The following is a 27,462-nucleotide window of genomic DNA, read 5'->3' as shown; positions in this document are numbered from 1 at the left end:
GCTTGTTTCAATTTCTATTGTGATAGATCGTTAATGTTTTGTTTATTTTGAGGCAAGTGACTAATTTTGAGCTTGTTTTTCCAGACCAGATAGCTTAATTCTCTTGTGAGATCTGGCAATGCTGCAATTGGTATTTCACCCATCCCCTAAGTGCAGAGTACTGTCATTTTAAAAAGAACATTATTAACTGTTCTTTTTTGTTATAAACGGTAACCGTTTCCAAATGAGGCTGCGGAACCTTTAAACTGGAATGAAAAAATACAGTTTTTGCTCAGAACGAACCAAAGTGAAAAACATTTCGTTTTTAGTCCCTGGTTTACAGCTTCTGTAATATTTATTTACTGCATATTTGTGTTTTAGTTTTTGTGCATGAGACGAGTAAGAGAGCACAGCACTTGTGTTTGCCAGTTGGTTAGCGACACCAACACACTGGGCTGTGCAGCAACAGTAACTCAAGAAAATTTTCAAAATGCTCTTATTTTATTGGTCAGTCAGTTGACATTAAAGTCTGAAGAAAAAAATGTGACTCTCTCTGTAAAAAAAACAAACAAACAAATTCACCGCCTTCAACAATAAATATCAAGACAATTACTGAACAGGTTTACATGCCTGATCTTAACACACGATTATGCTTAATAAGTAAATGCCTTGTAAACACCTGAAATGGTAAATGGGGTTAAAAAGAGCTTGTGAAATTAAAGGCTATGGTTATTTAGCCTATTTATTTGTTGAATATCTGAAACCAACCTAATTGTACAGGGCTTGCTTAATATGGACTAATGCAGTGCAGACTACCCACTGAATAGTCAAATTTGAAAATATGACATTTTAAGCATCCCTATTTGATTATAGTCTTGTAGACGTCAATTTATAATCTAAATATCTCAGCCTAATATTTGTATTTTATGAAAATGATCATATTATTATCTGAGCATGTTTTATTATGGTTGCTCATTTGTTGATTAATGCAACTATCCCTTGTTGAATGTTATTATCACGTGACTTTTTAAGGCAAATCATTAATAAACACACAGATGAGAGCTTTGGCGACTGCTCCTTTCTGAACACCTTTTTCAACATGGACACTTGTAAATATGTGCACTATGAGATTGACTGCCCTCCTGAAGCAGACGGTGACCCCTTGGGGCCACAAGAAGGTGCCACTGAGCTTGCACTGCACTCCACTGTAGGAGATAGCAACGTGGGCATGCTGTTTCCTTCACATGTATTGGAAGCATTAGCCTGTTCCACAACCCCTGATAATGCCCAATAACAATATGAGAATGGTTTGATTACAATTAACTGCTAGCTAACAATGTAGAATTAGTCTTAGTCTCCTAGTCTGATCTTCAATTGCTTTTCAGACTTATCTTCTGTTGCACATTTATTGATGCATTTATCCCCGCCTCATTGCATGAGTCATTGTCATTATGCTTGATTGCTCATACTGCTATTGAAATTTGGTATAGCAGCACTACTAATATTGGTGGCACATTTATGATAATGCTTGTTTTTTCATCATTTTCTATAAAAAATGTATAATACAAATACCCCCCGCCCCATTTTGTGGATTTGATGTGATATCCATTGTCTGGATGTGTCCATCCTGAGGAAGTTTGCTGTGGTGATGGCCAACCCACCGTGGGACATCCACATGGAGCTTCCCTATGGAACGCTCACAGACGATGAGATGAGGAAACTCAACATTCCTATATTGTAGGATGACTGTTTCCTCTTCCTCTGGGTGACAGGAAGGTAGAGGCTCTAGGGGATCACAGCACACAAAGCTTATCGTCAGACCCTGTAGTCTCGGTGTAATCATTAGAAAGGTCCAGTAGAATCAAGACCGATGATCTGGATCCAGCTCTCGCCTGTCTCCGCAACTGTGTGACAGACAGCAGGGCAGTCTCGGTGGAGTGTCCACTTTTAAAGCCTGAATGATTGTCATCCAGCAGCTTGTTCTGCAAGAGATAGGCAGAGATCTGATTGAAAACTGCCCTTTCAAGTGTTTTCACCTTGAATGCGATGAGAGAGACTAGTCTGTAGTGTTCTACTTGTGTGGGGTTAAGTGCAGATTTTTTAAGCAGCGGGGTAACTCAAGCCTGCTCAAATGTATTGGGAAAAATGCCTGTAAGTAGAGATGCGCTAATTATGTGTGTGAGTGCAGGTCAGATGGATGAAGAGATGGCTTGGATAAGGTGGGAAGGAATGGGGTCAAGGGAACAGGTGGTAGGGTGGTTGGAGAGGAGGAGAATAGACACCTCAGTGTCAGTCAGAGGAGAGAACATAGAGACAGGAGAGCTGCATACAGGAGGCAGGTGTTTGAGGGGATGTGGTGCTGATAATGTATTGCTGATGGCTGTAACCGTATTAGTAAAAAATGTGGTGAAGACATCTGCTGTCAGTGAGGTGGATGTGGAGGACAGAGAAGTGTGTTGATTGTTCTAAATAAGCTGTGAGTTTCTGTGGTGCTGTTGGTAATGGTAAATGGAAGTTTTTGCAAATTTAATGTTATCTAATAAAGATGCAAGCAGAGGCTGATACATCTCTGCTGGATCTTTAGATTTCAGCCATCTCCTCTCAGCCACCCTGAGGTCAGTCCGATATTCACAAAGGATGTCAGAGCGTCATTATATACCAAACAGTATATAATACAAGTTTTATTGATATTTGCCTTTTATCATTAGGAAACAAAATGAAAGGTGACTGGGATCTGTTGAGGAGTGACTGTTAGAATACGTGCTTTAGAGGTAAATAAATGAGTGCTCCACAAGATGCTGGATCTGCTAAAGTTGTGTGAGGTTGTGTTATTACATTTGTTTAAACGAGATAAGTGCATATTTGCTGATGGTATTTGATATTTCTTTTTATTGATATTTGCCTTTTTATCATTAGACAAGGCAGTTAAATGTTACAGGGAACTGTTGAGGAGAGAGAGGGTGAATGAAACAGGCGAAAACTTTAACATTATGAGCTCAAATGCGTCTGCCGTATTTATATGATATGATATGTGGACCGTTTAAATGGCACTGTGTTGCACACTGGTCTACTATTGTAGTAACACAAAGGCAAGCAACAAGAAACTGAACCGTGACTGGTTGTTTACATGTCTCAGTCACTTCACATTCAAGCATGTACTGCAGGCACTTCACATTCCCAGCACCGTCAAGAAACAAATCGACCAAATGGGAAAATGTATCAGCCGATTTAGCGGCCTCTGCGATATATCGGTTGACCACTAATGTACAGTAGCTGCATTGGTATATGCTTGCCATAAAAATGTGTTATCTGTGTATACAATAATCCAAATGCAAGTCAACAATAGTACATCTTGTCTTTACAGAGCTATGGAGCTGGGTCGAGAGTGTCTAAGTTTATGGGGTAAGTGCCTTGAAATGTACACAATGCAAAGAGGGATGTCTCTTAAACTGAAACTACATTTTTACTTATTTATTTATTTGTATTATTTGTTAAGATATGAATGTGTAGATGAGATTATCTGGGTAAAGACCAACCAGCTCCAGAGAATAATTCGCGCTGGAAGGACTGGACACTGGCTGAATCATGGCAAAGAGCATTGCTTGGTATGTGTGTATGTAAAAATATAAATTATTTTTAGCTAATGCCAGAAATTAAGGGGGGATTGGGGGAAAAATGCCACCAAAAGTGACAAACATGTCCCAGAAAACAAATGTTGGGGCAATTTGTGGATGTTTTTTATTTGTAACATGTGATCTAGTTCTTATTGTTCTATTCTAAGCCTAGATCCATACTAACAAATAAATATAAGTTTATTTGATTTTATGGGAAAGATAATAAATACAATTATATGAATAGACATCAATTATTATATAGTAATATTTGATGTAATTAAATTAATTTAATGTTAAGAGTTTATGTTATCGAGATGATTACAATGAAGTATTTGACATAAAGGATGACACACTGTATATTTTTATATAAATAAAAAAGTACAAACATATTTCAATTTAATTTAGGTTGCAAATGTTGTCCCTCAATGGAAAAGTTAATTTCTGACACTGATATTAGCTAATATAATCGTTCTTTCTCTAGGCTGGAGTAAAAGGAAATCCACAAGGTTTTAACAGAGGCCTTGATTGTGATGTCAGGTGGAGGTCAGTCATAATCTCTGCCAGTATCAATAATAGCTTTTGTACCACTTTCCTTTTTAAAAAATAAATAAATAAAAACACTCAAATCTGTTTTAGTTGTCTCTGTCGTTTTATTATTATTATTATTAATAATAATCTGGCTAAGTCAAGTCAGATCATTTTCAAAGAGACAACATTTATGTGGAATAGTATAAAAATTAAGACACTTTTTCAAAAAAAAAAGTTTTATTTGTTAATTATTTTCTTGCACTTGACAATGAAAACAAAATTACAGGTATTTGCTAAAATGTTGTTTGTTTCTTATTTTATTTTAGAAAATTGGATTTTCACATGGTCTCGTACAAAAATATCTTCAGAAATCTTTCATAATGTTAAAATTAATCATGACTATGTATCAGTGTCTTGTGAATTCTCTGTTCTTTTCCTAGTTTAGGGTCTATAACGAAACCATATATATAACATTTAGAAACCTCAAATGTTTATACATCCACTCAGACAAAGTGAAGATAGCCAGATGCACAAGCATTGTTAGCACATGTGAAACCTATTTTACAGACATCTGTAGTAACGGATGCAATGAGTTGATTAAGATGAACATCTCCATCTTCTTGATTTGCTTATACATTAAATCAAAGTACAACTCTTAAAGATTTAGAAATCTGCCATCTGTCTGTTAATACATTAGTTGGTGAGACATAAAATCGTACATTAAGCCATTGCTTAAACTACCTTTCTGGAGCAAAATATGTTTATTTCAGAAGGCATTGAAATTTTAGATAATAAAACTAAACTTGAAATTTTACATTATAGCTGTGCACGCCATGTGGATGTTAATGTACATTTTACAGCTTGTAGGGGAAAAAATGGCACTTAGAAAGATAAATGAGCTTTGAAATTCTCCTTTCCATTTATGTTAAAGAAAAGACGATTATAGTATACACTAAATTTATGGGGGCTTACGTTGGGTGAACTTATCAACTAATTGTTCTCTAGCTCAAAATAATCAGTTGCATATCTGTGTCTCCTCAGATTAAACCAACCAGAAGCATCTAGTTCAGTTCAAATAAAAGATACTTCAGATTACAAATATTACAGGCTACACAAAAAGCACTTATTGATCATGTAAACATCACTCACTAGAGTGTTTTGTAATTTCCCCTTTCACCAAATGACACTCAGCTGTACCATTATGTTAGAGACATTTATACACTTTCTGTATCTTGACATTATAACAATGTGTAATGCTGACACTCATCGGTGCCAATGGAGGTGAAATTTAGAGCACAAATTTGAATAGTTGTCTTTCATGCTGCTTTTTCCATCTTCCCAATGTCTCATCCAAAAGTTACCCTCAAAGGCTCTCAACCAAGGGATGTAAACTGGTTTGTAGCTGAAAGGCCAAAGTTCACTTTCAAGAATTCTTAAGAGACCGCTTGCAGTACAGAGTTAGTATGTGGCATCCACTGCATTGATGTTGCTGTCCATCCGGTGTCGGAGAGAGAGCCGAGCCTTGTGGGAAAAATAGGCCTGTGGGCAGGTCGGACTACTGCCACTGTCCCCTTCACTGCCCCAGGAGGCAGTGGACAACAGCCGTGGTTTCAGCTCTTCACTTGCTACTGCTGGAGGAATAGAGAAAGCAGGATAGGATAAAAAAGAAACAAGTTTAGAACCATCTAACTTAATTATAAAATCGCACATCATAAAACCAAATGGATAAAATAATACTTGAGTGATTGACAAAATTTTATTCAACATAAAAATTTTTGATTAAAATGTGCATGAATGTAAGTGGGAAAGTGTATATGAAATATAGCATTGTCACAATTTTATTCACTTTAAATGGATAGTTCACCCAAAAAGGAAAATTTACTCACCCTCATGCCATCCCCCATGTCTAAGACTTTCTTTCTTCTGCTGATCACAAACTAAGATTTTTATGAAAATATGCTCATGCATGGACTGTAGGTCCATACAGTGCAAGTGAGTTTTGAAGGACACAAAGGCAGCTGTGGCAGGGCAGAGGGCGGGGCCGGGTCGTGATCCTACACACCCGGTCCCTTATCAGGCTAATCAAGCCTCCGAGAGGGATAAAGGCCGACTGCAGAGGATTGTGCGGGAGAGAGAGATAGTTTACAGTCATGTCCGTCATATGTGTGTGTTTGTTTTCTTTTTAAGTTTTATATTAAACCATTATTTATATTGAAAAGCCGGTTCTCGCCTCCTTTCCATTGACTGCTTTAGACTGGTGCATAAACCAAGAAAGGAGGAGGGATACGCCGTAGTAGAGTTCTCGCCACTACCGTCCACCCCAACGCAGCAGAGGTGGCCATCTGCCGGGGGACGAGGAGCCCGGCCACCTGGAATAGGATGACAGCCACCGACCGCGAGGGGAGAAGGGGCTCCTAACCGACCGCCTGGAGCAGTCAGAGCCGCTGTCAGGGGCGGAGGAGTCACCTACCAGCCGCTGAAACGCGGCGGGGTCTGAGACCGCCGACCGCGAGCGGGGAGGGTCTCGCTGCCGACCGCCTGGAGCGGGAGAACCACTGCCAGGGGCGGGGAAGACCCTTTCTGTTCCCCCGAGAATGCGGTGGGGCGTTCCGTCCGCCAGGGGCTGGAGGACTGCCTCTGATCCCCCCGGAGAGGCGCGGCTGTCGTCCGTTAGAGGGTGGAGGAGTGGCCGAGGAACAAGCAACAGCGTATCAGAGAACTGGCGAGTAAGTGTTTTTTTTTTTATCTCGCTCTCTCCTCTCTCTCTCTCTCTCTCTCTCTCTCTCTTTCTCACTGCTGCTCCGCGTTGGCCTTTTCCCTCTCATTTACAGTGTTTTTTTGGGGGGGTACTACACTGTTACAGGAAGTACCACCCCTATTAAATTATTTCAGTTCCCCTCCCCTTGTCCCCTCCCTCGTCCAGGTAGACGGGGATGTCCTGCGGGCAGATGGGGCAAGAGGCACTCCCCTCCCCAGGGAAAGGGGGCGGGGAGTGTACCTCATACGGAGGGCTCCCCCTGCCTGAGAGAACGATGAAGGAATGTGGCAGGGCGGAGGGCGAGGCTGGGTCGTGATTCTACACACACGGTCCCTTATCAGGCTAATCAAGCCTCCGAGAGGGATAAAGGCCGACTGCGGAGGATTGTGCGAGATAGAGAGATAGTTTACGGACATGTCCGTCATATGTGTGTGTTTGTCTTCTGTTTAAGTTTTATATTAAACCATTATCTATATTGAAATGCCGGTTCTCGCCGCCTCCTTTCCATTGACTGCTTTACAGCAGCATAAAAATAACCCATACTACTCCAGTAGTTAATCCATGTCTTCAGAAGAGATATGATAGGTGTGGGTGAGACGCAGATCAATATTTAAGTCCTTTTTTACTATAAATCTCCACTTGCACTTCCACATTATTCTTCTTTTGTTTTTGGTGAGTTGCATTATTTGTACATATCACAACCAACTGGGCAGGGAGAAGAAATTAGAGTAAAAAAGTACTTAAATATTTATCTGTTTCTCCACACCTACCATATCTCTTCTGAAGATATAGATTTAACTACTGGAGTCGAATGGATTACTTTTATGATTTTTGTCACCATTCACTTGCATTGTACGGAGCTACAGAGCTGAAATATTCTGGTAAAAATCTTTGTGTTCTCCAGAAGAAAGAAAGTCAAATACATCTGGGCAGGCATGAGGGTGAGTAAATAATGAGAGAATTTTCATTTTGGGTGAACTGTTTTGCCATTCACTCAAATGTAACAAGTTCATTTTTAAAAGAACAAATATTACATGTATTTTCTTAATATGGTCATAAAACTGCATGTATATTAATTAAACATCAGTATACTTGAATAATAATAAATGATAAATTTTGATATTTGGGTAAATTGGGAAAATGTGTTTCAGATTAACTTAAGCAGGTCACACTGCAGACTGCTGCCACATCTTGACATTTCATGTCAACCCCATTCATTGATTGGCAAGATTATCAAGCCTATAGTTTTTGGCTTAAAATTGCTACCGTTATAAAGTATTTAAATTACACAAGTATCTTACTTGGCTCTGGAGGGCACTGTCTTTTGCACCTCTCCTTGCAGCGTCTGTAGAATGGGAAGCACTGCAGCATCTTCACACCCATTTCAAAAGGGGGCGCTACAAAACAAGAAAAACTCCTGTCAGACTATTTGACTCTTTGCGTGACCATTTTTAAACACTCTTTTTTTCTAAACTAACAATTGTAAAGTCACAGTTGTTAGTTAGTCTTCTGGTGCCAGTCAACAAAATAAAACTCTTGCTGCTTGTTCTGAATATTAGTTTCCTAAAATTAACCTGTGAGCGTGACTTTGATGTACTGTCTAATCTTTATCTCATTATGGCTGTCAGTCTATGAACAACGCGTTCAATAAAGGTTCAGGAGACCTCTGCTCTGCGGTCTAATCCCATACAAAGACGTCAGTGGGTAGACTATACAAGAGACATCCGATATAGTAAATCTATGACTGGTAGTCATGTTATTACACGCTAGGTCATGTTCTTAATGATGGGTATGGGTGGTTGGTTTGTCTCATATATAGGCCATGCACTTGGCAGTTTCAAATCAATTTGACAGCTCTGCTAAGTGTATTAATCGTGTTTTAATTAGCTTATAAACTCACATTTGAAATACATGCTCTGCTGTTGTTATTCTGACAAATATTAGAGTTCCAAATGTATAAGCATTCCATGGCCCAAATTGAGGCTTTTCTTATTAGCTATTTTACTGGCCTTTGGTTTGTAGTGCAAAGAGTTAAAGGTTAATTTTCAATGTGTATGAATTGACTTCACACTGTTCTGATATGCTCTGTGACTCTAGAGATCTTCCCCAGAAACCAATATAAGGAACTTCTGTGGCTGAGAAAGTTTAGAGAGGGCAAATTAGTACAAGTGAATGTAGAATAGGATTGTGAGTGATATGGGAATCCTGTTTGGGATTTGGGATCACAAACTACAAAAAGTTTACATCTTCAGGACAAAAAGCTTCTGTAAAAAGTCAGTTGTCCAGCTTGCAACTCTCATTAAAAATAACATATCATGGCATGTTTTCCATCCAACTACCTTTATGTTACACTGCATTTATCTCTTAAACAGAAACACACATGCACAACTAATAAAAAGTGAAAGAAAGAGTGTACAGGCAAAACTGCTGTAACAGGATCCATGCTACTACATGTGACTGAAATATTGCAACATAATTCATTTTCAAGCATAACATTCTATTCCCACCCATCTCGGGCCATTTCCCACCAACGTTATGTGGTAAACTCTCATAAATCAGAGAGATGTGACATGGTTTTGTTTAGCTTGCCTGAGTCTAAGCCTGAGGACAAAATCAATCAAAATACAAATGAAACAAGTAAAAAAACACTCTAAAACAGCTACAATCATGTAAATTTTAATGCAAAAAGGCACATTGCCACTGTTAACAATTGTGCTGATAAAGTCAAAAGGTTCTCTGGGGAATAAATATAATCCACTTAGCGGTATTGGAGTATTTCTTTGTATTGCGGATTAATTATAGTGTCAGCAGCTGTTCTGATTTGCATGCACATTGTCTTCTCTCACATGTCCACATGTCAATTCAGCTATGGGCATTTGTCATTTGACTTGAGTAGCTACCTTATGATCATTTGACAGTTTGGTATCTCAGATTATTTAAAGAGTCAAAGTATACGGACAGCTTGGTTTAACTCTTTTTAGCATTCGTTTACTTTCAAGTTTCTGGTTTTCAAGCATCAGTGCAATGTCTTCTATACATTATAGTTGCGCAGTGTAGCCATTTTAAGATTGCAGATATGAGTTCATGTCAAAATGAACTCTTAGTGCCTCAGATGTTTGTCACTGCATAAAACCATAGAAACCTCCTAGCTTGTGTGGAGAATACAGTGTTCGGGGATCTTTTCCAATAATGAAGCTAAGGAGCAAAGGTGATTTTTTTTTTTTATTTATTGTTTTAGTAACATTTCCTCGGTTCTATTAAATGCACACATATTTTCATCAATGCTTCGGCCAATCAAGTCTGCAATCATCTCTAGTTTTTCCTCAATTCTTCTCTTCTTCCCTTACTGCTTTAATAACTCTATACTGGGCTCATCAGAAGAACGTTTGGGTTCTGTTCCGATTCCCCAAAGCACTCCATTTTTGGCAAAACTCAGAAGAGACAAGGCCCAGAACAGATCAGAAATAGGTGGGTGAGGGAGGCACAAGAATAAAGCATGTGAGAGCGAGAGAGAGAGAGAGAGATTGGAAGGCCAGAGACAGAATGTTTTTTTCTATGCTTTATTTTTGAAGAGGTTCTTGCACTGAGACCCAGTAATAACGTAAATGTGTACTATTTACATTTAAGTTGTTCACTAGTGAAGCTTGTACTTCTAAATACACTACAAAAAAGCTCTAGTATACATGAATCCCTGTATACACATGCACGCAAAGCCTCCTTATAGGGTATTTAACCTGGACTCAACGTGATGGCCCTCTCTATGTGATTTACTAAACATTGTGAGCGATGTGGCTGGTGTATCTGTATGAATGTGGTCTGTCTTTTAAGTAAAGTTTTCTGCTTTACACAGTTAAGTAATCTGAAGTTTGATTTTACAATATTTCAATCCACCTTCTCCTATATACCAGCCTCTTTTCTGAAAATAAGACAGCCTATGCATACATTGAGTACACACTCTCAGAAACAGATGGTAGGCGTCAATTTTTTTTATCTTCTCATATTGATTTACAGCACTGCAGAGTTTTCCTCCGAATCACAGAACATGCTCGGATTTGCAGAGTGCTGTTTAAAAATGTCAGCTATTTCAAATATGTGTTTCCCAAAAGCATTGCAAGTTTGGCGGCAATGGTTTCTACGATCTACTTAGGCCTACAATGCTTTTTGGAAACAGCCCTGTATGGATAAAGACAAATATTCAGCCTGTGTTAATGCTGTAATTTCACAAAAGTGCAAGCGAATGTTTAAGTGAAGTAAATATTTTCAAAACTGTATTTATGCCTTGTATTTGCAGTAAGTGACGCATATGAGGCTATAATAATAATAATAACAACAACAACAGAGCTGTAATTATAAGAGGCTGATGTGGCCCTAAATGCCAAGTGGTTTACTTTGTCACTTGTCAAAGTGAAATGTTGCCAACCAGACAGGATGTAATCCTAGGATTTAATAGCAGTTAATACATACAGTATACCATATGCATGGATGAAATTGTGTTTTGGGTTTATGAGCTTTTATGACTTTTTAGATTTGAATAAAAGCTGTGCCTTTCTTGCCAGTAATACCATAATTTGGGAGATACATTAATTAGAAAGATTTAGGCATAATCAATTCAATTCAAATGATGGCGTTTAATGATCTTGATTTCTTCTTTTTATCATCTTACTCGCCTCCCCCTTGATCGCGCACTTTTTGCCCTCGCTCACACGCGCGTGCCCAGTCGCGCACTGTGTATGTGCAGTACGTGACGTTCGGACTCGCGGTGGTCCAGAGGGGCAACAGGGGTCTGCCCAGGCAAATGTGTGTATCAATTATTAAAGATTTTATAAAAGAATGTGTACCAAATCTCTTGCGATTCTCTGTGCAGATATTAAGGCTATTCGTCGTACAGACAGCAACATTCGTAGAAAAGTACGTTACATACAATCTCAATGCAAGTGAGATCAGGGACAGTTCAGAAGAAAAGAAAATCTCTCACGCGAAACGCGAGATTCTTAAGCAGCGGATATAAATAAACAACACATTTAGCCTACTGCAGATTCACTTAAGATTTGTGCCAGGCGATGAATGAAAATATATAATGCTATTTATTACGGTTATCCGTGATTTGATCAATAATAAGTGGATAGTCTAATCAGTTAAATGTTAACCGTCAAGAAAATTGTCTGTGACAATCAACTGTGCTATTATTTTCAATATACCTGAGGCAAAGTTGGACGTGAATGCATGTTATGAGACACTCCCACTTTGACACACCTCCAGTGTGTCTAACAACATTTTCAAGACAGAAAATGTAAGCTAATGTTATGAAAATGTGTACATGATAATGCAATTGGCAGTTTTATAATAATAATATAATTGAATAATAATAATAAATAATACATAATCAAAATATCAATAGACTCACCAGTAGTTGTTATGAAACGCACGCACTGCTTTGGAACTGTAGTGCAAAGAATAATACTTTAAGTTCCAAGCGACTTGTGATCGTTCAAAACAGTGAACGATCACCGGCGATGGATCCCGTTCAACTGTGACAACATGGAAAGCTTCGGATCTGAGCGCACGGGACGTTCGGCTTTAAATAGCTTATCTGAGCAGCACACCCTCCTCCTTTTTTCTCATCCTCCTCCTCTTTCACTCAGTAGCTTGATAGAGTTCTGGCAAGTTTCCAGTGAAGCATGAGGAATAGCCTACATTCTTTCTCTACTCTCTACACGACCAATGTATTAAATTATATAGAATCCTCACATGTAAGGCCTTGAGTTTCTTTCTATAATGTGTAACTGAGACTTGACAGAAGTTTACAATTTACACGAGTTGTTTTTTTTTTTTTTTTTTTGCTATTGGTAATTTAAATATTTAAAATCCACATAAAGGAATGAATGGACACGCCCAAATGAGAGGGACAGCAAAAAATGGGATTATAGAAATCCTCTGTGTGCTGTAAAGACACTTCACATAGTTAATGGGTTAGTTCACCCAAAAATTCTCTAATTTAATCACCATCATGTCACCCCAGATTTGTATGACCTTCTTTCTTCTGTTGAAAACAAATGAAAATGTTTAGAAGAATATTTCAGCTCAATTCCATACAATGCAAGTGAATGGTGCTAACATTCTAAAGCTACAAAAGCACATAACAGCAGCATAAAAGTAATCCATAAGACTCTAGTGGTTAAATCCATGTCTTCAGAAGCAATATGACAGGCGTGAGTGAGAAACAGATCAATATTTATAATATATTTTTTAATATATTATCTTTTGTTTTTTGCAATTCACATTCTTTGTCCATGTCACCACCTACTGGGCAGGGAGGATAATTTATAGTAAAAAAGGATTTAAATATTGATCTGTTTATTACCACACCTATTATATAGATTTTACCTATTCGTATCGTATGGACTATTTTTATGCAGTCTTTATATGCTTTTTGGAGCTTCAAATTTTGGTCACCATTCATTTGCACTGTGAGGACATACAGAGCTGAGATATTCTTCTAAAAATCTTAATTTGTGTTCAGCAGAAGAAAGAAAGTCATACACATCTGGGATGGCATGAGGGGGAGTAAATTATTTTTCATATTTGGGTGAACTATCCCTTTAACTGCTCTGCTAGACTTTGGCATCTATGCAAATAGAAGGCTTCAGGAAAACGCTTCCAAATCTTTCCCATTTTGTACTTTAACTCTTAATGCAAAAAATGCCTTCAATTCATTCTGAGGGTGTGATACTTTACTGGCTGATGAAGTGTTTCACTTTCTTTCTACATAAAGTGTTACTTTGTGTTAAAAATACAGGTATTCTACAGTCACAAGTAACTCCTATTTACTGTTTTAGTTTTGCTTAATGTAACAAAGCACTTAGATCTCAACCCCACAGTCTTTATCACATACTCAGACTTTGTTTTTGGCAACAGGCTAATCTCCACAAGTCATTATAGATTCAGACCTCTGTCACTCAGTTACCAGTGAACACTAACAACGTTGTATTTAAATAGCATGGAAGCTTCTCTGGTGTGAAAAGTTGGAGATGCACCTTTTATCTTTTCCGGAGGTCTTGAGTTGTGCTGAACACTACATAAATATAATCATCCTTTGTGCATCCATGAAACATATCTACCGGCATCACTTTGTAACCAGCATATTACCAGGAAATGTGTATTTACACCCTTATTCAGTTTTATTACCTAGCTGATGGTCTGTTCACACAGTTGACAGTGAATTTTCACCAGTGGAAATTTACAGAGGTGAATTCCAAAGGAGAAACAGATAAGAATTCTGATCAGCAAGCCTGCTGCAAAATCTGGGTTACAGGCCAAGGCCCCCTATTGCTGGTCATTACTACTGTGTGATTTGGTACCAATTAATCCCTTTGCCACTGATCAGAGAGCAGTTGGAAGTTTGCCCTATTTCCGAAGGCCTTTAATACTTGGGTTTGAAGGCTGATATAAGAACTGTTTTAAAGGGTAAATTAAATATGGTTTCCTTTGAATTCTCAATTTGAAATAGTTTCTGTAAAGGATAGCAAGAAAATGTGATATGAGTTGTGGGGTTTTTCCACCCAATCCATTTTTAGTTCACTGAACTCAGCAAACCCCATTATAAATAACACTTTTGGCTCTTAAAAAGCAATTAAAATTCAATCTCATTGTTTTGACTTGGTCTAGAAATGTCTATATATATATATATATATATATATATATATATATATATATATATATATATAGTGACTGAAGTACATTAAGGCAGCGATTGGTTTCTGAGTGTGTTCACTTCAAAATGATTCAATGATTGTTCTCCCCCAGTAACACCTGCATTTGATCAGTTTCTGCTGAACTGGAAAACTGTAGCATGAGGTTTGAGAGTATGTCAAAGTATTTCTCTCTCACCTCTGTAAATTTCTCACAGTGAAGGGGAAAGTGTGTCTCTGTCTTGACCTCCCCAGTGTCACAGTGAGCAGAGACTCATTCTTCCTTTGGAAGCCATCTTTGTCTGTGTCTGCCTTTTTCTATGTTCAGACTGTGATCACCGAGCCTGTATTTAGTGAGGATCCATATCTGTTTTGGATATCTTACAGTGTGGAGATATTTTGCCAGATTATATGTTCTGTTTAGGGTCCGATATCATTCCAATTTGCTTTGGTTTTTACTTTCATTTTCCCAATGGTCCAAATATGAGTTTTTGCTTTCTTTTTTTATTTGGTTTATTCTGATTTGGTTTTGTTCAGCAGTGCTGAAACTGGTGTTTGATAGTTGTTTGTGAGTTTCAGATCCAGCATGACAATCCATTTTTAGTTCACTGAACTCAGCAAACCCCATTAAAAATAACACTTTTGGCTCTTAAACTTCAAGCAATTAAAATTCACTCTCATTGTTTTGACTTGGTCTAGAAATGTCTTTTTGTACCCTTCTCTTTGCCAACTTGTGCTTCATTTTCATCTCTCTCGCTCTCTCTCTCTCTCTCTCGCTCTCTCTCTCACTCTCTCTTACTCTCTCTCTCCTTGTCTCACCTGTTTTCCCTGTTTAACTTCTCGCCACTCTCTTTCTAATTTTGGCAGCAATGGGAGGAATGTGGGTGAATTTTGCAGTTCTGAACTGGGGTACATTCAGTGAGTGACACAGTTAGCAAACAGGGGATTGTTAACAAATGCCTGAAAGATTTTGATAAGTAGAATCACTCAGCATTTAGTTTTTTAGGTATTCTGATCAAGACAAAAAAAAAAAAAACCTGAACAAAGCTTTTCAACAAGGAAATTTATGTTTTCTGAGATATTTCTGAATCTCTCCTATTCAACTGTTGAAAGAAATACAAAACTCAGATAAGCACCTGTGCACATACTGAAGTGCTTGGCTTAGGCATCCTAAACCCTCACCAGAAAACCTTGCTCCCCATGTAAGGGAAAGAAAGTTTGCCCTTGTGATTTTAGAATGGCAGATCTGAGACTTTAAGTGCATGATGTGCTTGGCTGAATAATTGGTCAGATGTCGCTACAATGGAATTCATTGGCTATAAAAACAAACAATCAGGGGGACTGGTATCTCAAAGAGTGAATCTTTGGCCCTCGGGTTGTTAAATGAAACTGTGGTGTTGAGGTCAGATATCATAACAATAGCAGCTGTGCAAACTATCACAGAAGTGAGATGACACTATAAAGGTCACAATTACAGATAGTAGTCCATTATGCTGATAAATGTTTCACTGGTAACCCATGTTGCTTTGGTTTTACCATTCCAAGAAACACCTGTGCTTATACAAATGCTTCTATTTAACATATTGCATTTAACATTTAACAACATGAAAAAACGAGAAAGAAGCTTGGCAGTCATTTTCCATACATCATGTAATTAATATTACATAAACAATCATGATTCAATAGGCACAGAATATCCTTTGTGACATTTGTTATACAAGTATCATTATATAATAATCTGCTGTTCAGCTAATAAAGCTGTGTAAATATTTTTAGTATGTGTTTTCCTGAATATCCACAAGTTTATTTATGTAGAGGCAGATGAGTTGCCATTTAAGATCTGCATGAGCATTATCACCACTGCCACAAATGTTATCTGTTTACCTACATTATACTGCACATGGTTTAATAACAGTGCAATATTTATTTAATGATAAAAATAATAATAATAAAACATCCCATTTCCAAGATGTTTCTCCTTTATTGCTGGTGGTTACTTCTAATCAACTCTCTCCTGTTTTGTTTGACATTGATAAACATAATTCTTAAATCATAAATAGAAGACAAGCTAATATAGTATATAGAGCAACAAGAAATATACACCGATCAGCCACAATATTAAAACCACCTGCCTGGGGGCCTGGATATCTCAGCACATCTGGCACCAACCATCATCCATGTGATTATCAAATCAGCCAATTGTGTTGCAGCAGTGCATAAAATCATGCAGATATGGGTCAGGTGCTTCAGTTAATGTTCACATCAACCAGCAGAATGGGGAAAAATGTGATCTCTGTGATTTGGAGCATGGTATGATTGTTGATGCCAGATGGGCTGGTTTGAGTATTTCTGAAACTGCTGATCTCCTGGGATTTTCATGCACAATAGTCTCTATATGGAATGGTGCCAAAAACAACAACAACAACAACAAAAAACATCCAGTGAGGGGCAGTTCAATGGAGAGAAATGCCTTGTTAATGAGAGAGGTCAACAGAGAATGGCCAGACTGGTTTGAACTGACAAAGTCTATGGTAGCACTCTGTAAAATTGTGGTGAGAAGAGATGCGGGTTGACACTGTTTTGGCGGCACGAGGGGGACCTACACAATATTAGGCTGGTGGTTTTAATGTTGTGGCTGATCTGTGTAGACTTTCCATATGTTGTACCACATGAAAGATAAAATAAGCTATAGTAGAGAACTGATCATTTAAACAATAAGGAACAAACTGTGCTTCAGATTTGTACACTGATGACTAGTAGTATTAACAAAGTTAGTGTATGTAAAGTTTTTGCATTTAACAAAAATGTGAATCTGTGATTTTGCAATAGAATGTAAACAGAACTACAAGCACCTTTGCAAAAACCCATAAAGAAATGACACACCTTGCATTTCTATTTGAGTTGGTACATTTACACACTCTCAGAGGAAGATGAGTGATTTTATGAGTATTTACTCTCAAGCCACAAAGCAGACACTCTTGCTCCTGCTTGGCTTCAGAGCATAGAATATCTGCCCTAATCCAGCTGGATTCACCTTTTACCAGTTTTCCCATTGTGTAAACACAGAATATCCCCTCCCCAAAAATGAAACCCCTCCACAAATTTGTCCCCATCAACAATCAACCCCCCACCCACACACACACACACTATCCCTATGGGATGTCTTCAAGTTCACTACAAGTCAGCATCAAATTTCTTCGTTGACATATCCAAAGTAACGCCTATGATGTTACTTGTCACTTGCCGGTTTTCATGTGTGCAGAATATCTGTCACAAATATGCCCATAGATGTGTGTATATTGCAATTCTTGGCAACATACAGTACATAGACATATAGACAACAAAGTCAAATTCTTTAAACATAATCAGGGTAACTGGAGGTAGATTATGACACTGATATGAACTTTTGATTGGTATGTTGTCAGAGTTCCACATTAGAGCTGGTATAAACGATTATTTTTTAAACGATTAATCTAGCGATTATTTTTTCGATGCATCGATTAATCTAACGATTCAGTTTTTCAGTCCGATTCGATTTCGATTCGATTAATCGACTTGTGACAACACCGGTAATACCTGTTTCATCGGGGGTAGGGGTGTATAAAATGTAAAAAAAAAAAAAACATTTGCCGGGAGTTTGATTAACTGGCGATCTGATCAATCAATCATAATACGCCATTTTTGTCCGACAAAGTAGTCAGGAGAGAGAAGATTAACGTCGGTGAATTTGAATTTGAATAATGGATTGTAGGCTACTGTACTGACGTCTTTCCGCGGTTAAAACAACAGTCCTTCTGATGTAGGTTACATTCATGTTTAGCCTATTTGATGCTATAAATTAACCAAGGAAAAGATGATCGGTTCACGAGCAGCTTTAACTGAGGCAATCTGTCACGACACATTAAAGAGCCACAAAATAGTAGGCATATTTATGGTTTAATTTTCTTTGAATGACCAAATTTGAAAGTTGAGACTTTATTAAATGTTACCTGCTTGGTCCTGTCTGTCAGCGCGTTGTCAGTGTCCTCTATGTATTTTTCACGACATTCATAGCTATAAGCGCATTATTAATAGCTATAAGCGAAAACTTTAGGTGTCGACAACGTATTATAGCTTACTCCAACATCGAGTGAAAGTGGGGAGTTGAAAAACAACTTACGGTGCTCTGTCATCTGCGGCTGCTCCCGGGTGGCGCTAGAATGGAAGGCCATCTCCATTTTGCAAAGATGACATATCACGGAATGTTTTCCTTTTACATTAAATAATTCCCATACTTTAGAGGAACGAGTGCATGCCGCCTTGCACTTCTGATAGTCTGAGGAGCCACTCGTGTTGGCGCCGCCATCTTTGTTTTGGGTCTGACAATTCAACGCGCATAGTTCTGATAGTCTGGGGAGCCACTCGTGTTGGCGCCGCCATCTTTGTTTTGGGTCTGACAATTCGACGCGCATAGTTTGCGTCGACGTCATCCCAGCCCTAGTGCTGGTGCATTGCCGTGGTGCTAGAATGGAAAGCCATCTCCATTTTGCAAAGACGACATATCACATAATTTTTTCCTTTTAAATTAAAGAATTCCCACACTTTAGATGAATGAGTGCGTGCCGCCTTGCACTTCTGGTAGTCTGAGGAGCCACTCGTTTTGCTTCTACACTCCGGCGCCGCCATCTTTGTTTTGGTCTGACGAATCGACGCGCATATTTTGCATCGACGTATTTTTTGCGTCGACGTCATCGATTACGTCGACGCGTCGTCCCAGCCCTATTCCACAGTCACTTATTTCCAGGGGTTTCAGTACAGCGTAAAAATGTGACGTGGTAGTGTAGGCGTTCTCCTAATTCAAAATTTGCATAGTTCATAGCACTTATATTGCAAACGGTAACAAAAATTATTTATCGTTACTCGTTCTTTACATTAAAATGTCTTTTACAAAATCATCTGCCTCTGTATCATAGTAAAACAACAAAAACATTTACCGATTTCCCTATTTTGTCTTAGATTCTCCATGGCTGTTTCATCAGTTTGCTGTCGCTGTTATGAAAAGCCTGCGATGAAAATATGAAAAGCCCACGGTAAGAAGGCACTATAATGCGCATGTGCGCTGACCTGAAATTTGTTTTATGTCATGGCCACGCCCCTTGTGCGTCGCTGTACTGAAACCCCTGTACTTTAGTGAATGCCATTCCCGGCACAATAAATTCTATCACACCACGTCATGTGCTCCATCCAGTCTGATCCAGCTTTTTTGGTCTGTTACCTTCTTATAATGTCTGGACCCATTGTGGAAGATGATGTGTGTGTCTGTACTGTCTTGTGGGGTTAGCCCCAGTCTGAATGAGAGTGTATCTGTGTGTGTCTAATATGTGCAAAAGTATTCTAATTGTTAAATTAATATTATATTAATACTTTATAAAATTATTCCTTTCCACACCCAAACATTATATCTCCTATACCATAATTAACTTTGTATGTCGGTTTGTGTATGTGCTTACATGTGTGATCTCCAAGACAAGAAGAACAGAACATCCTTCCCTGGTTAGGAACACCCTGACTGGTTTGAACAAGTCTTCCATATATTAAGATGATGCAGTAACGTGTGTACTAGGACATGCAGCTGCCTCTCTCCCCTTCTAGCTGAGGTATGTATGTTATGTTTATGTTTAACAATTTAGTCTTGGTTGTCGAATCTGTAAGCTCGTAGTGACTCACCTCAATCTGGGTGGTGGAGGACGAATCTCAGTTGCCTCTGCGTCTGAGACACTCAATCCGTGCATCTTATCTCGTGGCTTGTTGATTGCGTTAACTGCAGAGATATAGCGCATATGGAGGCTTTGCACAACTCACCATGCGCCCCACCGAGAGATAAAGCCACATAATAGCGACCATGAGGAAGTTACCCCATGTGACTCTGCCCTCCCTAGCAACCGGGCCAGTTTGGTTGCTTAGCAGACCTGGCTGGAGTCAGTCAGCACACCCTGTATTCGATCTTGCGGCTCCAGGGGTGGTAGTCACCATCTTTTCTCCCTGAGCTACCCAGACCTCTATAAGTAGGTTATTAAAATGATAGTTCACCCACAAATTTAAATGTATTTACTTGACTTTCTTTTGTGAAAAACAAAAGGAAATTCTTAGGCTGACATCTTCATTCCCCATTGACTTACCTTGTATGAAAAAAGGGCAGCATCAACATTCTTCAAAATATTTCCTCTAGTGTTCCACGGAAGCAAGAAAGTCAGTCAGGTTTGTAACACCTGTATGAACTGTAAGATACACAGGCACCATGAATGTCATTCCCATCCCATAATGCCTGAAACCTTGTCAATATATATTTTTGGCGACTCCAGCTTCCAGTTTTAACTGTAAATTTAATAGGACTTTTTTGTTACTTTTTTGTTTGAGTATTTTGATGGAAAATATGTAGGTATGCACATCTGAGGTACCTTTTTAATATGGCCCATGCTTTGTAACAGTCCCTGTTACCTTGTATGTACAGCTGCAAGTCTGGCCTCCACTACCAGCGAGTCTGGCCTACAGAATACCAGCTCGAAAATCCAGTTTGGTCCGGTGTCACTTTACAGTAGTACAAAAGGTTCAAAATCTCAACAGTGAATGACACAGGTGTAGGGAAGGATATAAAATAAGTAAAAAGGAACACAGTGGCTTTATCAATCCATTCTGAAGGAAAATGGACAGCCAGCATCTGGCTTCAGTGCTTCACTACTGCAATGGAAACTAGTAAGGCACTGAAAAAAATTGTTGAATCCTGCCAAGAATATCAGAAAAAGAAAACACTTGGGGTTATTTATGTAACTTTTAGAGGAAGTATTACTCTCATCTGATGTAAACTCTAAATGTAGCTATTACTTATACAAGTTAACAATTCATAACTATTGGCAACAAACTGCATTTAATGTCAGACAGATTATGTCAAATACTTGTCATAAAAGTATATTCTGTAGCTCAACTGGTTGAGTATGGCTCTAGCAATGCCAAAAACATGGGTTTGACTCCCAGGGAACACACAAAAAATGGATAAAGTGTATACCTTGAATGCACTAAGTTGCTTTGGATAAAAGCTCTTTCAAATGCATAATGCAAATGTTAATTGTGAAAGTAAATAGTTTAGGATCACATAGTACTGAGACTCATCATCTTTATAGTGATTATTCCAAAGTGCAGAAAAGGTTGACATAAATAAATAATTTAAATATACTTATTTGAAGGAAAAAGATATTGATGCTATCATACAGTAAAGGTAGTTTGAGTTTACTATTACAATAAAACATAAAAACTATAGTTAAAATTTTACACACTACATCCACTTTAAGTGCTTTGATAGCATTTTTTATAAGCAGAGTGGCTTTGCATGTATTAGGCCTAAAGATTGGAGTTCATTAGTTTTGTGAGAGGTCTTGTCCTTGTAAGGATTACAAATGAAACCAGTATTGCTGAGTTTGTTTTGCTTGTTTTGTCACTCCCTGGCAGATTTCACAGACCTCCTTCATCCTGTTGGGCAAGAAAACAGAGGTCATTACCTGTACTATTTATTATATAATTATAATTATATTATAATATATATTATAATATAAAAAATTATAAAACTAAAGTTTATTATTTTAGATTTGCTATTTCACAATGCATTTACACATTTTGGATGTATGCATGAAAGACCAATATGGTAACTGATTTAAATATAAACAGAGAGACTTTTTTCCTATGCTGTCCATCAGCTGCAGGCTGTGCATTTTAAGACTAGGCCTTCATTGGGATTCATGCCATTAAGAAAACACAGTTTCACAATGAATAAGATGCAGTACTCAACTTGGAATCAAGATGGCGCCGAGTATGGCTGCTGCTTTGCGAGATCCGACACAACACTGCAGTTTATTGTTTGTTTTGTTTACAGTTTTTAGTTTTTTTGTCTTGGATGTTATACGAGCGTATGGGACGCTCAAGGGGTTCAGGATTAATGCAGTCACGTTACGAGCAAATCTCGACATTCAGAACAATAATATTAACACCAAAGGGGAAATATATATGAAAACTCACCCGTAATCATTTACGCACGGAGTAAAAACATATACGTCGCTGAATAACAGACCAGCCGGCCTAATTTGTAACTCAGATGCCGATTTTGCATGTCCACACCTGGCTGAGCACTATATTATACAAATCGCTCAGGGGGCGTGGTTAGGGCTTTCTCACAGATGTTGTCTGCCTTATTGTATACGACAGACAAACGCTTTTGGACATTGGTTCTGCAATTACACACCGAAAACCGGACTTCAAATTCCTCAATGTCGTCCCACTGTTTACAAACACTGGGCTGCCCGGCCACGGAAACGCAGAAGGAAAAGGGGAAAAAGAGCCGGCGTGCTCATCAGAGTAAGACGTTGTGCAAATCGACCCCACTACCAAGTATTCTACTGGCAAATGTTCAGTCTCTGGACAACAACTCCGCGAGCTGAGAGCGCGGATCTCTTTCCAACGAGAGATGAGGGATTGCTGCGTTATCTGCCTTACGGAAACCTGGATGTCTGCGGAGATTCCAGACTCGGCCATCGAACCCACAGGGTTCTCCGTGTACCGAGCGGACGGAGCGAAAGACCTCTCAGGTAAAAGCAGAGGTGGTGGTGTATGTTTTATGATCAACAAATCATGGTGTGATCAGAGGAACGTACATTTTATCAAGTCTTTCTACTCTCTGATCTGGAATATCTCATGCTTCTGTGTCGACCATTCTGGCTAGGGAATTCACAGCGGTCATTGTCACAGCTGTGTACATCCCCCCACAAGCCGACACAGACCGGGCACTCAAGGAACTGTATGGGAGCATAAGTGAGCAGGAAACCGCGCACCCTGAGGCCACGTTCATTGTTACCGGGGACTTTAACAAAGCCAATTTTAAAACAATCGCATCAAAATACCACCAAACATCAGCTTCAACACACAAGTTTTGGACCATTGCTATTCTCCTTTCCGGTATGGCTACAAATACCTCCCCCGCCCACCATTTGGCAAATCAGACCACTCTTCCGTTCTGCTTCTGCCCGCTTACAGACAGAAACTGAAACAGGAAGCACCCACCCTCAGAACAATCCAGAGCTGGTCGAATCAATCAGACGCTATGCTACAAGACTGATTTGATCACGCGGACTGGGAGATGTTCCGGTCCGCCTCTGATGACGACATCGAGGATTACACTGATAGCGTAACGTGTTTCATCAGGAAGTGTGTAGAGGATGTTGTTCCGACCAAAAAAATACGGATCTACCCCAACCAGAAACAGTGGGTTAACGGCGATGTTCGCATGGCACTTAATGTGCGGACCTCCGCTTTTAATTCTGGGAACGTGGAGGAGCATAAACAAGCCAGTTATGCCCTCCGTAACTCTATCAGTGCAGCCAAACGCCAGTACAGGCACAAAATTGAAGGTCAGTTCAACACCACCGACTCTAGAAGTATGTGGCAAGGAATTAACATCATCACAGTCTATAAAGGGAATAAAAACTCTGCCGTGAACACCGCTGCCTCTCTCCCGGATGAGTTTAATACATGTTATGCTCGTTTTGAGGACAATAACACCTCCCTCGTGGAGAGAGCACTCGTGGCAGACACTACAGAGGTTGGTTCACTCTCCGTCTCTGTTGCGGATTTAACCCGATCCTTACGACGGGTGAACATCCGTAAAGCCGCAGGTCCAGACGGCATTCCGGGCCGCGTCATCAGAGCGTGCACGAACCAACTGGCTGGTGTTTTTACTGACATTTTCAACCTGTCCCTCTCCCTGTCTGTAGTCCCCAAATGCTTCATCCATTGTGCCTGTACAAAAGCAATCAAAAATCACTTTTGACACACAAAATAACTGGTGTCCTCTTGCTCTGACCCCCATCATCAGCAAATGCTTTGAGAGGCTAATCAGAGATCACATCTGCTCTGTGCTGCCCACCTCTCTGGACCATTGCAGTTTTCCTACCGCAACAACCACTCCACTGATGATGCCATTGCATCTACAATACACACTGCTCTCTCCCAGCTGGAAAAAAGGAACACATATGTGAGAATGCTGTTTGTAGAGTACAGCTCAGCATTCAACACCATAGTGGCCTCTAATCTTGATGTGAAAATCCAGCCTCCTGGCTTAAACAGCTCACTGTGCAGCTGGATCCTGGACTTCCTGTCAGGCAGACGTCAGGTGGTTAGAATGGGCAGCAACATCTCCTCATCACTGACTCTCAACACTGGAGCCCCGAAGGGCTGTGTTCTCAGCCCACTCCTGTATTCCCTGTACACGACTGTGTGGCAACACATAGCTCCAATGCCATTATTAAGTTTGCTGATGATACGACGGTGGTAGGTCTGATCACTGACAATAATGAAACAGCCTAAAGAGAGGAGGTGCACACTCTGACACGCTGGTGTCAGGAGCACAACCTCTCCCACAACGTCAGTAAAACCAAGGAGCTTGTAGTGGACTTCAGGAAGAAAGACAGAGAACAATGCCCCATCACCATTAAAGGAGCACTAGTGAAGAGAGTCAGTAGCTTCAAGTTCCTCAGTGTCCACATTACTGAGGAACTCACATGGTCTGTCCACACTGAGGCTGTTGTGAAGAAGGCTCACCAGTGCCTCTTCTTCCTGAGATGGCTGAGGAAGTTTGGAATGAACCGCAACATCCTCACACGGTTCTACACCAGTACTGTAGAGAGCATCCTGACTGGCTGCATCAACGCCTGGCACGGCAATAGCACCGCCCACAATCGCAAAGCCCTGCAAAGGGTGGTGCGAACTGCCAGAAACATCATCGGAGGTGAGCTTCCCTCCCTCCAGGACATATATAACAGGCGGTGTGTGAAAAAAGTTCGGAGGATCATCAGAGACTCCAGCCACCCGAGTCATGGGCTGCTCTCACTGCTACCAAAAGGCAGGCGGTATCGCAGCATCAGGACCCGCACCAGCCGACTACAGGACAGCTTCTTCCCCCAAGCAATCCGACTTTTGAACACTTGATCTCTCACGATCAATAATCAGCACTGCACTTTATTAATCTTATATCTCACACTGGACTGTCATAATTAGATTCTCCAGAACACAACTACTGTATATATATATTTTTATATACACTTTATTTATTTTATTGTATGTGTATTCTATATTGTGTGTATTGTTTACTGTACATTGTATATTATTATTGTGTTGTGTAAGTATGTGTACATTTGATATGTAAATTGTGCTCTGTAAATATGTTGTTTATTGTAATTGGTATATGTCTTGTCACTGTCATGACTGCTATGTTGCTCGGAACTGCACACAAGACTTTCACCTACTGTTGCACTTGTGTACATGGTAGTGTGACAATAAAAGGGATTTGATTTGATTTGATTTGATTTTTGATTTGAGTATGCCTTTGGGCATCATACATTAATTATATGGCAGTCAACTATTAATACCAACTGACATTTTAAAAACACATCCTTGCACAAAAGCCAGAACTTGAAACAAAATTTAATGCTTAAGCAATCCTAATTTTAAATGCTGCATGACTGTTTTGTGAAATGAACATCAAAAATCATAATTTTTCATATAAATCTACCAATGATGTCTATAATACCTGGAAAAATCTATAGAATAATATTTGCGATTTAAATGTTGCTTGCAATAAATATCATTTCGTCAGGGTACACGTTTATGCTGAGTTCCGTTCAAGTTGGATGAGGGATATTCCTACTTTATATCTCCGACCATAAATGCATTCCATTCATCGATATTCGGAACTGCAACACTCCCGTTAGCTTAGCAGGGGTTTAACTCTTGTTAAAGATGTCTCCTAGCAACCCAACTGATAAACAATGCTGCAGCGCTAGCATTTGTGCTTCAGGAAAAGAGATTATAATGTTTTATACACCTGTTTCTGCAGGCGTATGTTAAACAAGCTTTAATATCATGTAATGTGGAAACAAACACATTTATCGATATTTAATAAAGTGAACGTTTATCACTTTGTATATCTCTCTGAGTGTTGTTATGTTTGTGTGATATCATGCCCCAGCATCTTGGCAAAATCAGAGTTGAGAATTTCTGCACAAGCCTACAAGTTGTAATTCTGACTTCAAGAGGCATCCATTGCACTTTTCCTAGAAGGAAGTTGTAAAATACAACTTTCTGAGTTGAATGGAACACAGCACTACTTTTCAAATCTTGATCCGACACTTTACTTGAAGTGAAAATCAGCCCTCCTCTCCTGTTTAATAAATTAAGCAATCACATGGTCATGAAGAACATCTCTTGTTTTTAAATCCATAAGGATCTTTTTCTCAATGGCAATAGCGATGACGATCTCGCACTCTTCGCTTTCAAATTACGTACGTCACTTAAAGTGTGATTGTGTCACTCAAGGCCAGCTAGAAGGCCTGTACCTGGACCTATCCTAAAGATCACACCCAACAAGAACAAATAAATCAATTATTATTGATTAATTAAGAGTGGAAATGGATTCAAAATACATAGGCAAAAAGTTGATTGAGAATGAAAGGATGACAAAGTTTTATTTATTTATTTGGCATGTTAGGCCAGCAGAGAAGGCTTTTCTGGCCCTGAGAATTCACCATTGCTGCCCATGTAGTCTGACAAACTGTACAATAGATGGAAAACAGTATTTCGCCATAATGTTAGTTTTGTCATGTCATCAATTGCATATATATATATATACCAAAAATGTGGTGACCTCTATAGAAAATAAATGCACAAAAATGCATTTGCAATGTTAATGTACCTCTTTTTTGTCCTGGCAGTATCCATAGGGGCAGGCTAGGCATCCATTGAAGACCTGAATCTCACAGAGAACCACCTGTAGCAAACCCAGTCCCAAAGCTATGGGCCAGAGAACCACATTCTCAGG

At 39.2% G+C, this 27,462-nt stretch overlaps 1 long non-coding RNA gene and 1 pseudogene across 1 annotated transcript; one reads left to right on the top strand and one right to left on the bottom strand.

Moving 5' to 3' along the window:
• The window catches only part of LOC127618197 (N6-adenosine-methyltransferase subunit METTL3-like), a 40,981-nt pseudogene that overhangs the window by 3,500 nt on the left and 10,019 nt on the right, over positions 1-27,462 (top strand).
• On the bottom strand, positions 4,279-12,440 carry LOC127618204 (uncharacterized). The gene is made up of 3 exons (XR_007967416.1): positions 12,284-12,440; positions 8,181-8,276; positions 4,279-5,752 (listed from the first exon to the last, which is right to left on the bottom strand). It is a non-coding gene; the product is annotated as an uncharacterized LOC127618204 (long non-coding RNA).

Source organism: Xyrauchen texanus, chromosome 2 (genome assembly GCF_025860055.1).
Source record: "Xyrauchen texanus isolate HMW12.3.18 chromosome 2, RBS_HiC_50CHRs, whole genome shotgun sequence".
Lineage (NCBI taxonomy): Eukaryota > Metazoa > Chordata > Actinopteri > Cypriniformes > Catostomidae > Xyrauchen > Xyrauchen texanus.
Note: the sequence above shows the minus strand (reverse complement) of the source record. Positions and strands in the feature narration are given on the sequence as shown.